Here is an 11967-nt window from a genome sequence, read left to right as displayed (position 1 = left end):
GTTATAGTCTGTGTGGGGAGATCAATAATACAGGAAGAAAAGATCTTTGAAGGATAGGTTAAGTCTGGGAAGGCTTCATGGAGTCTAGTCTTGACTTGGGCCTTGAAGGAAGTATAGGATATGGACGAGGAGAGAAAAGAAAAGACAACTAGGTGATTGGGTGGATAGAGCACTGGGCCTGGAGTCAGGATTCAAATCTGGCCTCAGACCCTTACCGTGTGGCCCCTCGCAAGTCACTTAACAATGTTTGCCTCAGTTTCCTCATCTGTAAAATGAGCTGGGGAAGGAAATGGCAAATCACTCCAGTCTCTGTCAAGAAAACCCCAAAAGAGATCACAAAGAGTCAGACATGACTGAACAACAACAAAAAGAAGAGAGGGAATTATAAACAAGCAGGACAGGCAAGGAGACAGAAGCAAGAATGAATATGATGTGGAGAGCAGTGAGGCCACTGCCCTGACTGGAGAAGAGGTTCTGTGTTACAGAGCAACAGAATGGCTAAATTCCTTGAAGGTAGGGACTGTTTCATATTTGCTTTTGCAACCCTAACCCCTAGCCTGGTGCCTGGTATACGACAGGCACTTAATCAGCGATTGTTCTCAAGGATTGGCCTTTTACATTGCTGCCATCTGCTACTTCTGATTAAAGTTTCTCTTTCCTTGAACCAATGTGAAACAGAACATGTTTTCTATTTTTCTGGGAACCTCTGGAAACTAGAAACCTTTTCTAGTTTCTAACTTCTCCCCTCTCCCCAACTCAAAAGCCTGCCTTCTCTCTCTCTCTCTCTCTCTCTCTCTCTCTCTCTCTCTCTCTCTCTCTCTCTCTTTCTCTCTCTCTGTCTCTGTCACTGTCTGTCTCTCTCTTTTCTCTCTCTCTGTCTCTGTCTCTCTGTCTCTCTCTGTCTCTCTGTCTCTCTGTCTCTGTGTCTCTTTCCGTCTCTCTCTGTCTCGATCTCTATCTCTGTCTCTGTCTCTCTCTTTCATGTAGATCTTGACAGGAAAGCAAGTTCATGCCAGTGATGATTTTTAGTAGCTGAGTGCTCAAAGGATTGATGATTGATCCACATTTCAGAGGAAAACCTAAGTTCAGTGTATAGTTAAGTTGGACACAAGAAGGGACATGAAGAGTGAGCTCTGGGATGAGGTCTAAGACGAGGGACTGGAGAAGTGGTGCTGATGGGGATGGGTGTTTATCCCTGTCTTCATTCTTCTCTAATTCCATTTTGCCACGGTCCCCACCTGCCCCAAACCTTGTGCTGAGCTGATTGGTTGTTGTCCTTCACGCTCAAAGAGGACCAAAATGGCATCGCTATGCCAGGGTCAAGGGACAGTGTGTCCGACTGTGTCCCGGACCTTGCACTGATATAAGGGTGGAAGCCAGGGACTGGTGCTGCCGCGGGTGGGGAAGAGGCTGGGATCGTGGTCTTGTTCATATGTAGAGGACATGCCCAAGTTGTATTATACAAACTAGGAACAATTTGTACACATCAAAAATACTCTCCTCCAAATTGCAGGGGGTCTTTTTCAGTCTGAGACTAGAGTAGTGGTATAGATATGTTTAAATGTCGGTATGAGGGATAAAACATGTAAAAGTCGTAATGGAAGAAATGCTGTTGGGACATTCCAAGGTGAATCCTAGGGAATGGATGACTGGGCCTCACAGGGCTGTATCTGGGTGCCGGAATGATTCAGGCCAGCAGAGGGCAGCAGCAGCCTGGACACAAGCCTGAGGAATGGAAACCACTCCCCAAGAAGAAGGGTTAAAAGGGAATCCATCTGGAGGTGTTGTACTAGAGGGAGTAGGGAAGAGGAGTACTCTACAGTGACAGGCAGCTTCCAAGGAATCAGGCCAACAACCAAGCCAACCAGAATGGAGTGGGGCAAGGAAGTAGGATGTGGTCCAGAAAATCAGGAGGTCCAAGTCACAAGCCAACATGAAACAGAGAAGGGGAGAGGAACAGAGTAACCACCCAAATGAAAACAAACAACTTTTTGATGGCTCTTGCGAGCATATGGAGCCCTTCTCACCTGCTACTGCCTATCTTGAAGACCCCCAAATGGTGATGTGCACAGAACCACCAGAGTCCCTGGTCTGGTTACAGGTGCAAGAGCATTTCCACCTAGGGTTGGGAGCCCCAGAAGATGATGATGGAGGGATATCTGGAAAGGGAGTGAAATTCTAAGAGAGAGAGGGTAGAGGTATTCAGGGACCTAATCAAGACTGGAGATCAGATTCAAAAGAGCCAAGCAGGTGCAGCATAACCAGAACAGATGGAAGGGTGGTCATGGAATCTCTGTGAGCAAAATCCAGGGGGGTTTAAATAGCTGAGAAAAAGAATCCTCCAGGAACCAAGGGAATGAATTCAGCAACTTTAAGGATGGGGTGGGGGAGGGTAGAGGTAGAGGAGGAGGCTGATTAGAAGAGGGGTGAAATGGAGTATCTTTAAGATACTTTCATACTTTGAACACAAATTAGCCCAATCAAGTATCAGGTCATTATTTTTAGATTTAGATTAGATTATTATATCTATTAGATTAGATTAGATTAGAATCATAGACAATCAGGGTTGCAAGGGACCTTAAAGGTCATCTAGCACAATTTTTATTTGTTTGTTTGTTTTACAAGTAAGGAACCCAAGACACAGAGCAGTTAAATGACTTACTCCACAACCCTCATTCCAATCCAATAAACCTTTATTAAATGCCTATGATCTGCCAGGCATGTACTAAGCACTGGGGATACAATTAAAAAAGAAAGTTCCTACCCTCAAAAAGAAGCTTACAGTCTAACGAGGGAGACAATAAAAAAGGGGAGGGACAGCAGAGAGCACTTGACACAGGGGCATCTTGTTCAGTGGAGCTGAAACCAGGCAACGCAGCAGATACAAAGTAGAATGATCTGGGGCTAGCTGACACATGTACAAACCAGGGACAGTAGATAAAGCACTAGGCCTGGAGTCAGGAAGACTCATCTTCCTGAGTTCAAATCTGGCCTCAGACATTTACTAGCTGTGTGACCCTGGGCAAGTCACTTAATCCTGTTTGCCTCCATTTCCTCATCTGTAAAATGTGCTAGAAAAAGAAACAGCAAACCACTCCAAATGGAGTCACAAAGAGTCAGACACAACTGAAAAATGACTGAGACTGAACTTCCAAGTGCAAATCCAATGTTCCTTCAACCACATCACACTGTCTCTAATTGGCCTATAGTTTGTAACCTGAGAGCTCTTCCACTGTAGAAACAAAAATAATGCTGAACTTCAACATGGCTTACACGCGTGGGTGATCATCATGAGATGCATGTGACTGGACGCATGGATGGATAGGCCTGAGAAAGAGGTACTACAAAGGGTGGAGTGGAGTGGAGAGAGAACCTCTGAGAGCCTTTCCAACGCAACAGTCTATGAAAGACGGAAAGGTTGGGAACTCCAGTGCTGCAGCCTTTGAGGGGGAAGAAAATTCCCAATTATCCTCTGGGTGATAGATGCCAGGATAAAATTATGCAGAGAAGAAACAGTTCCATTGAGGGCTGTCTTGGGCATTCTAGCTTCTTTGGCTGGTATCTGACTTTCTTTTTTGCTGCCACATTCAGTTTGTGCTCCTCTAGGACCCCTAGATCTTTTTTCTTCTGTACTTGTACACTGTCTATTGTTTCCTGTTTTGTATTAAATAAATTAATTATATATATATATATATACATATATATATACGTATATATATATACACATCTATATACAGATATATAGACATGTAATCACAATATTAGATCTGGAAGGGATTCAAATCAATTTAACACTTCGATGTGCAAAACTGGGCAGCGGGGATACAAAAACAATGAAACAGTCCTTGCCCTCCAGGAGCTTACATTTTACTAAAATCATCTGGAAATTATCTCATTCTACCCTCTCATTTTACAGACGAGGAAACTGGGATGCAAAGAAGATGCATCAATTATCCAAAGTTACATCTTAATGTTGTTATTCATCCTTCGTCATCACATGGAAGTCCTAGGACCAGAAACCAGATATTCTGAATCCTAGTCTATGCCTTTATATTCTACGCCATGTTTTCCTCCCAAGCATACTACAATCTAAGCCTTATTCTTAAGGAATTCCATCCTGCTGGTTCTTGCTAACACATTCAAGAGGTCCATCTTATTTTGAATTCTAGTCTGGCACTCTGGAATGCTAATCACCCTAGTCCAGAGGGAATCTAGTTTAAGAGTAAATCAGCTGGGTTTCCAGACTCTATTTTCTTTTAGAGATGAAAGAAAGTACTAAATTTGCATAGCAATAAAGAGATTAAATCTACAAAAGTCCTCATATTACTTCTGGTGAACTAAGCACTGCGTTTTTATTTCTGTCCTAGCAAATGCAATCACTTAAAAGCAAGTTTTAGAAGGTCTCAAAACAAAGACTACCTAAACCAATTTTACACCAAGGCTTTAGTATTGGTTTTGTTTTGTTTTGTTTCTTCAGGGGGAAGGCAGGGCAATTGGGGTTAAGTGACTTGCCCAAAGTCACATAGCTACTGTGTGAAGCGTCTGAGACCACATTTGAACTCAGGTCCTCCTGACTCCAAGTGCGCTACTCACTCACTGCACTTTAGTATTGTTTTATAATAAATATATATTCTTCATAATGGTAGCTTTAATTAAACAGATCAACAGATTAAGAAGCCATCAATGTTTACTGAATGTTGATACATTAGTCACTGTTTTTTTTCTGACAAATAACACATTAGAGCCCATATATGTCATGAAAATGATAAATTCTGAATTTCTAAGGATACGACCCTTGTCAAACATAATACTATAATTGAGGTATCATCTTCCATACTTTCCCTTAGTTCCCTTCCCTATAAAATGAGGAATAGTAGATGTCTAACCTGTGATTACACCTATGATTCTGTAATCCTACACGTTATTTATGTACCTAGTTGTAATGGTCTTGATTGAATGACACTTTTTGAACAAGCTTCAAAATATTGATCTGATCTAACTTCCAAATTTGAAATGATTTGAAGAACATTTCATTCTAAAATGCAATTTTAATGACTCTGCTCTGTCTGGGTTCTCTTCCTAGTTGTCTGACTGCTCTTTCTCAGTCTCCTTTACCAGATCTTCATCCAGGTTATGCTCACTAACAGTGGATGACCCAAGGGTTCTGTTGTGGACTTCTCTTCTCTTGTCTTCTTTCCTCTCCTCTCCTCTTCTCTTTTCTTCCTATGCTATTTCACTTGGTGATCTCTTCAGTTCCCATGGATTCAATTCTTATCTCTACATAGATGATTCTCTATGTATTTGTCCAGCCTTATCTTCTCTCATGGCTTCTAGTCTCATATCTGTCTATTGGACATCTCAGACAGGTTGTCCTGTAGATGTCTTAAACTCAACATGTCCAAAGCTGAACTCATTATCTTCTCCCTTCTGTATAATTCTCTCATCATCAGAGCACCATCATCTTCTCCATCACCCAGACTCACAACCCCGGTATCATTCGTGACTCCTCATTCTCTCTCATCCCCTATATCCAATCAGTTGTCAAATCCTGTAGTTTTTAACCTTTGTAACATCTCGCATATAAGCCCTCTCCTCTCCTCTGACACTGACACTGCCCTGATACAGACCTTAACAATCCCATGCTGGGATTATTGCAAAAGCTTTCTGCTCGTCTTCTCGCCTCAAGTCTCTCTCCACTCAAGTCCTTCCTCCACTCATCTGTCAAAATGATCTTCCTTAAACACAGCTCTGACCATGTAATCTCCCCTTCCCCACATCCGCCCCCATCCCATCTAGTGTCTCCCTGTTACTTCCAGAATCAAGTATAAAATCTTCCATTTGACTTCTAAAGTCCTTTATAAACTGACCTTTCCTGGCCTTTCCAGTCTTCTTGCACCTTACTCCTCCTCCCTCCCCGCCCACCATGTACTCCACAATCCAATGATACTGGCCTCCTTGTTATTCCTTAACCTATGCCTGATATTTTCATTGGCCATCCCAATGCTTGGAACTCTTTTCCTCCTCATCTCTACCTCTGAACTTCCTTGGCTTCCTTTAAGTCTTAGGAAATGGACTACCATCTGCAAGAAACATTTCTCAATACTATTTAATCTTACTGCCTTCCCTCCATTGATCATCCCCAATTTATCCTGTATATATCTTGCTTGTACATAGTTGTTTTTCTGTTTTCTCCCCATTAGATTGTGACCTCCTTGAGAATAGGGTCTATTTTTTTTTGCCCTTTTTTGTATTCCCCAGAGCTTTGCATGCAGTACATATTTAATAATTGCTTGTTGACTGATTGACTAGGGCTTATCTTATTTTTCAAAAATCACTACATTTGGAATCAGAAGACCCAGCTCAAAGTCCTAGATTTCCTTTTAGCTCCTTATGCAAATAACTTAACCTCTATTAATTTCAACTTCCTTACCTGTGAAAAATGGATAATAGTTACACTGACTACATACAGGACTGGTGTGAGGGTCAAAAGAAGGAACAGGTAGAAAGGGCCATGTAAGTATTGGGTATTATTATTATTCTGGTGTGCTATAGATTACCAGGGGGTGGGGGGAATTTCAAGGATGTCCAAGGGACTGACTGACTGACTTTGGCCCTAGATAACTTTGGTCTTCCTAGAACTTGGTATTACTCCAAATGAGAATATGTGAGCCACTGGCTGGTGCTAGAAAGTCTTTGGCTATAGAAAGAATCTCATTGTAATAAAACAGTGAGATTTTCAAGTGAGTAATGAAAGAAATCAAAACAAACATAATAATATGATTGTTTTGTCATCATCTGAACCAATTAACATTTAGTCAGGACCCCTCAGGATCTTGGCTCTGTAATTAGGTTCTGACAGTTACATGTAAAAATTGTTAGGTACAAATAAAATGTCATCTCTTCATTTCCAAATATGCCTGTTCATTTTTAAAAATTAGGTTTCACTTAGTAGATCTCTAACCTTGGCATTTACACACAAAACATTGATAATCATGTAAAGATTAAGGGATTGGTTCAGAATGAGTCTCCCAAACAGAAATGATAGACAAAGGGCAAAATGACAATGTGAAGCATGGTCCCATTCATTGTTCAGCTACTGAAACAAAATCTAAGCATTATGATGTGCCTGGGCAGAGATGATTCATGCTAGGTCCCCCACATGGAATCTGAGGGAACCATAGAACAAGGGAAACGCTGAAAGGGGATTCAAGTTGAAAACTACTTACTTTGAGGAGGTACACAAATTTGTATCATAAAGAAAGACAAAGCAGCTCAAATGGGCCTCTGAATATCCTGGCTTATACCCAGAAGCCTGGCTGGGAAAGGTCTGTGACCCATGGATGGGGCCAGCAAGCAGGTATATAAAAAATGAAGATTTGGAAATTCCTTTCTACCCAGAGATTGAGCCAAGTAAGTCTGAAATACAGGATTTAGAGTTGGAAAGAACCTTTGAGATCATCTGATCCAATCGATAAGGAAACCATGAGGAGCTGAGAATTAAAGCAGGCTAAGCAAGGTTCAGGGTTAGACTAGATTAGTCATTCAGTGAAGGAATACAGGTAGAAAAATAGGCAGGCCTCACCAGACCAGTTAAGCCAAGGAAGACAGGATCAAGACAAAAATTATTGAGAGGATGAAAATAATGGTGGCTGAGGTCACCACAACAACCAGGATTACTCACTCCTTGAGGGAATAATTGTACCAATGGAGACTTGAAGCCAAGTGCCACCTTTTTGCAAATTAGTCTGAGTTTTCGTGGCTTATCCTATCATGCAATGGCCTGCTCTCACTTTAAAAGAGCAGCCCATTAGAAGGTGTTAATCCACTGGGATAGTGGAGTAGCTGTCTTCTTTCATTTCTTCCAAGACTATGTCAGGAGAAAGTGTACAGTGAGGAAAATGAGAGACTTCCAACTGATCATGAAATTCCTTAAATCTCTTGACTTGTGTCTGTCTAATGTCCCTGCAAAGGGATTTTTGTCTAGGTCTTTGATGATCTTTCTTATGTGTTTTCCTCATCCAACAAAGGGAAAGATTTTTTGGTTAAGTATAATAAGAATATAAAATGGCCATTCTGAGCCAGGACAGCTATCCATTCGGTAGAATATTGTCAGACTGCAAGTTAGGGTACTGATGCTTTATGATGCTACAATCAAAGGTTAGAGACACTTACGTGGCCAAGAATCACTTTTTCTCACCTTCAATAATATTGGTTTGGGAGACTATTATAATGCTTTTGGGAACTGCATAAAAAGATAGCTTTATTGTCTGGATCAGAGATATTTTGTCTGAATATATGCAGGACATTGGATAAAGAGAAATTCTAGAAGGGAGGAAATCTAAAGAACTGAGGGGTGATATCCCTATACAATCTGAAGTAACATCGCCAAAGAAATTTCTGACGGCATTAAATGACCCAAGCCCTAAGACAGATGACAGATTTTTGAGGAAGAAAGAGAACAATCCTTGGGACTAGATATTCTTAGCATACTCAAGCTTGGTAGCCACTGGGGTGATGGCAGTGGTGAGTATAATTAGCAAGGTGGCTATGCTATTGCTTCTCTGCCCTGAATATCTCACTGGGCTTGAAAGGAAAGATCATGCCTCTGAAGTACAGTGGCTACCAGATAAGTCCTGACAATTAAAAAAAAAAAAGGAGGGAAGGGAAGCAAGTTGAAAAGCCTGTCCAGGAAATGAATGTTGAAAACTAAAAATAAATTAGAAAAAATAAATTTAAAAAAAAAAAGAAAAACATGTCTAGCAGGTCCTTTACTCAGTGGATCACTGACAGCTCATTTGTCAGCCAGTATTATCTGGTTGTTATATAATCTGGGGACTTGTTGATTAATTTCACTTCATCTGTACTGTTCATGACTTTAGTTCCATCTCTTCTTGGCCTGTATGTTTCCAAATGAGAATGCTAACCTTTGTTTACCTTCATATGGAAATCCTTTTATATTCATTATTGCATTTGCCTATGTTGCAACATTTTTTAGCCGTTTCCATATTCTTAAGGAGTACAAATGGTGTAGTAGAATACTGGAGTGGGAAGCCAGAGGACTCATATTCCAATCTCATTTCAGACACCTTCTGTGTGATCCTGGGCAAGTCATTTAAACTTCCTGGGCCACAGTTTCCCTAAATATAAAATTAGGACAAACTCTAGGACCTCTAAGGTCCCTTTCCAGCTCTAAATCCATTATCCAAATGTTTACACTAAATTATCTTCCTAAGAGATCGTTATTCTCTCAATTCCAAAATGCTCCCCAAATGATCTTAATTCACCTACATTTTAAAACAATGAGCACAGTGAGATCTTATATTCTCTGAATCTTTTAAGTCACAGTAGACCACATCTTTACCATCATTCAGTTGCCTAAAAGTTGTGTAGAATATAAGATCTCATTGTACATATAGCTTATTGACTATTATCAATTTTTATTTTAAATGACTTGGTAGAGAAAACTGGCATCTTAAATCGTCTCTTCCACAAAGGTATCTCCTATGCATATTTCAAGATTAGGTGCAATGGGACATTAAATATCTATGCCCATCAAAGGACAATAGTTCTGTGCTTTGGATCAGCGCTGTCAACATAACTAAAAAGCTGAGAAGGAACAAGAGGGAATATGATGTTCCTCTTGGTCAGTACAAATGAGAACTAAAAGGCTCAAAGAGACATAAGAAAAGCAAAGGAAGCAAGATGATTGAATTGGACAGAGAAAAATTCTCTATCTGGCCTGCACTGGCTTATGTATATTTCATCCCTTCACTAGTGATGAGTTAGTCAGAGCAAGGAGCAATTTGAAGTCCATGATGGTGAAAGGAAACAGAATAGAAAAGACACTGTCCTGAGCACCTGCCTCACAGGTCAGAGTTTGTTCTGAAATTAAATCATAGTGTGGTGTCACTTATGGAGAGATATGCTTTCCTGTTAGGGTAGTTGTAGCAAATCAGAACTTAATGCAAGTCATATTTTCTTTTCAGCATTAAGGCAGAAAGAAGAACAGAGAACCAGATTGAGGTTCAAGAGCCCTTTATTTGGTGACCGGCCCTACTAGACGTCATAAGTTGGGAACACCAATTTGGAGCAATGCTGTATTTTCTACACCATTAAGTGGAATGACTGAACAAACTGAACTATTTTTTTCTAAAAGTCCTGGGTATGTGGACTCATAGTGGATGTTTTAGTAGATATTGGTTATTCTTTCTATTACCTATTATACTAGATTTAGTAAAATATTATATATAATATCCAAGCATATATATGTATAGATGCATGTATATGTGCATGTGCATGTGCGTGTGTGTGTGCGTGTGTGTGTGTGTGTGTGTGTGTGTGTATGTGTGTGTGTAGCAAGTTTAGGAAGAGGACAGGATTTTCCCAGTAGGTGGGATCTTAGAGCTGCTCTGATTGGATAAATCCACACTAACTACACTCAGACAAAAGACAGAGAGGGAAGACAAGTGACCCAACAGCTGAGAATTACTGAGAGGTTGTCAATTGCCTTGTACCACCCCCTCGGGCGATTGAGGCCAAGACTTATTGAATAGGAAAAGGATAGTGGCTAACAATACCTCCTGGTGAATGTGTGTGTGTGTGTGTGTGTGTATGTGTATATATGAAATACACGTGAAAATGAAAAAGAGAGCTACTCACTTTACATACACATATAAACATACATGTTATATGTACATATCTGTGTGTATGTATATATACATATGTGTGTATATATATGAAATATATGTGGAAATGAAAAAAGAACTACTCACTATATATACACATACGAGCATATATTATATTACATATCTGTGTTTATATGTGTATATACATAATGTGTGTGTATGAAATATATGTGGAAATGAAAGAAGAGGGCTACTTACTAGATATGTATACATCCAAACATATGTTACGTGTGTATTATATGCATGTATATATGCACACATGTATACAGTATCATATGTGGTATATGCCACATTGATTAGAGTTACAAATACCACAGTGATTACACTGATGAGATTTCTCTCCACAGCATATAATCTGATGTCAAATAAGGTAAGATTTCTGGATAAATGTCTTTCAACATGCATTACATTCATAAGGTTTCTCTCCAGTGTGAATTCTCTGGTGTTGAAGAAAATTACTACTCCAGATAAAAGCTTTTCCACATACATTACATTTGTAAGCCTTCTCTCTAGTATAAAAATCTCTGATGATCAACTAAGGTCAATATACCCACATACATACACATGTATGTGTGTGTGTGCGTGTATATATATATATATATATATATGTATGTATTTTACATTCCTTGAACCATATATTATTCAACAACCCTCTCTGATCATTAATATCAAACAAGGTATAACACAAGAGATGTATGGTCAATAAATGGATTCACCACTGTCCTGGAGTAGATCCAGTTAAGAGTCAACTTGAAGTGCAGTTCACTATAGATTGTGAAGTCCTTCAGAAGCTCCTGTTTGTATATTATGCTTGTTTGCATCAAGTCCTAGAATAGTAGAGAGCTTCCTGGATGGAATTTATGCCCACTCAGGAGTTTAGCCTATCCACACAAGAAAAACCAAGTGGATGAAGGATGCCTACTGTCCAGTGGGACAGATGATCTGTAGAGCTAATCCATAAGCATGTATATCTTGGACAGACAAGGAGTAGGGTAGAATTGAGTAGAAGGAAGAGAACAGGCTGATTGCCTTTGGGAAATTGCAAAGCTTTTGTAATGAGTCCAAGTTCCTCCCTGAGTAATGGTCCCTCTTTTTTAACATCTATCTATGTTGTTTGACTGACATGGAAAACCAGTCTCCAGAGAATTTAAAATGAGCGTAACTCACAGGACAATGGAGAAATGGATGGCTGGTGGGAGCATGCTGCAACATCTAACAAGGTACCACAAATACCTAGAGTAAAGGATGTTATTATAGAAATATATGATTGAAAAAGAAGACA

The sequence above is a fragment of the Trichosurus vulpecula genome, chromosome 2 (assembly GCF_011100635.1).
Source record: "Trichosurus vulpecula isolate mTriVul1 chromosome 2, mTriVul1.pri, whole genome shotgun sequence".
NCBI lineage: Eukaryota > Metazoa > Chordata > Mammalia > Diprotodontia > Phalangeridae > Trichosurus > Trichosurus vulpecula.
This window is presented reverse-complemented; position numbering follows the sequence as displayed.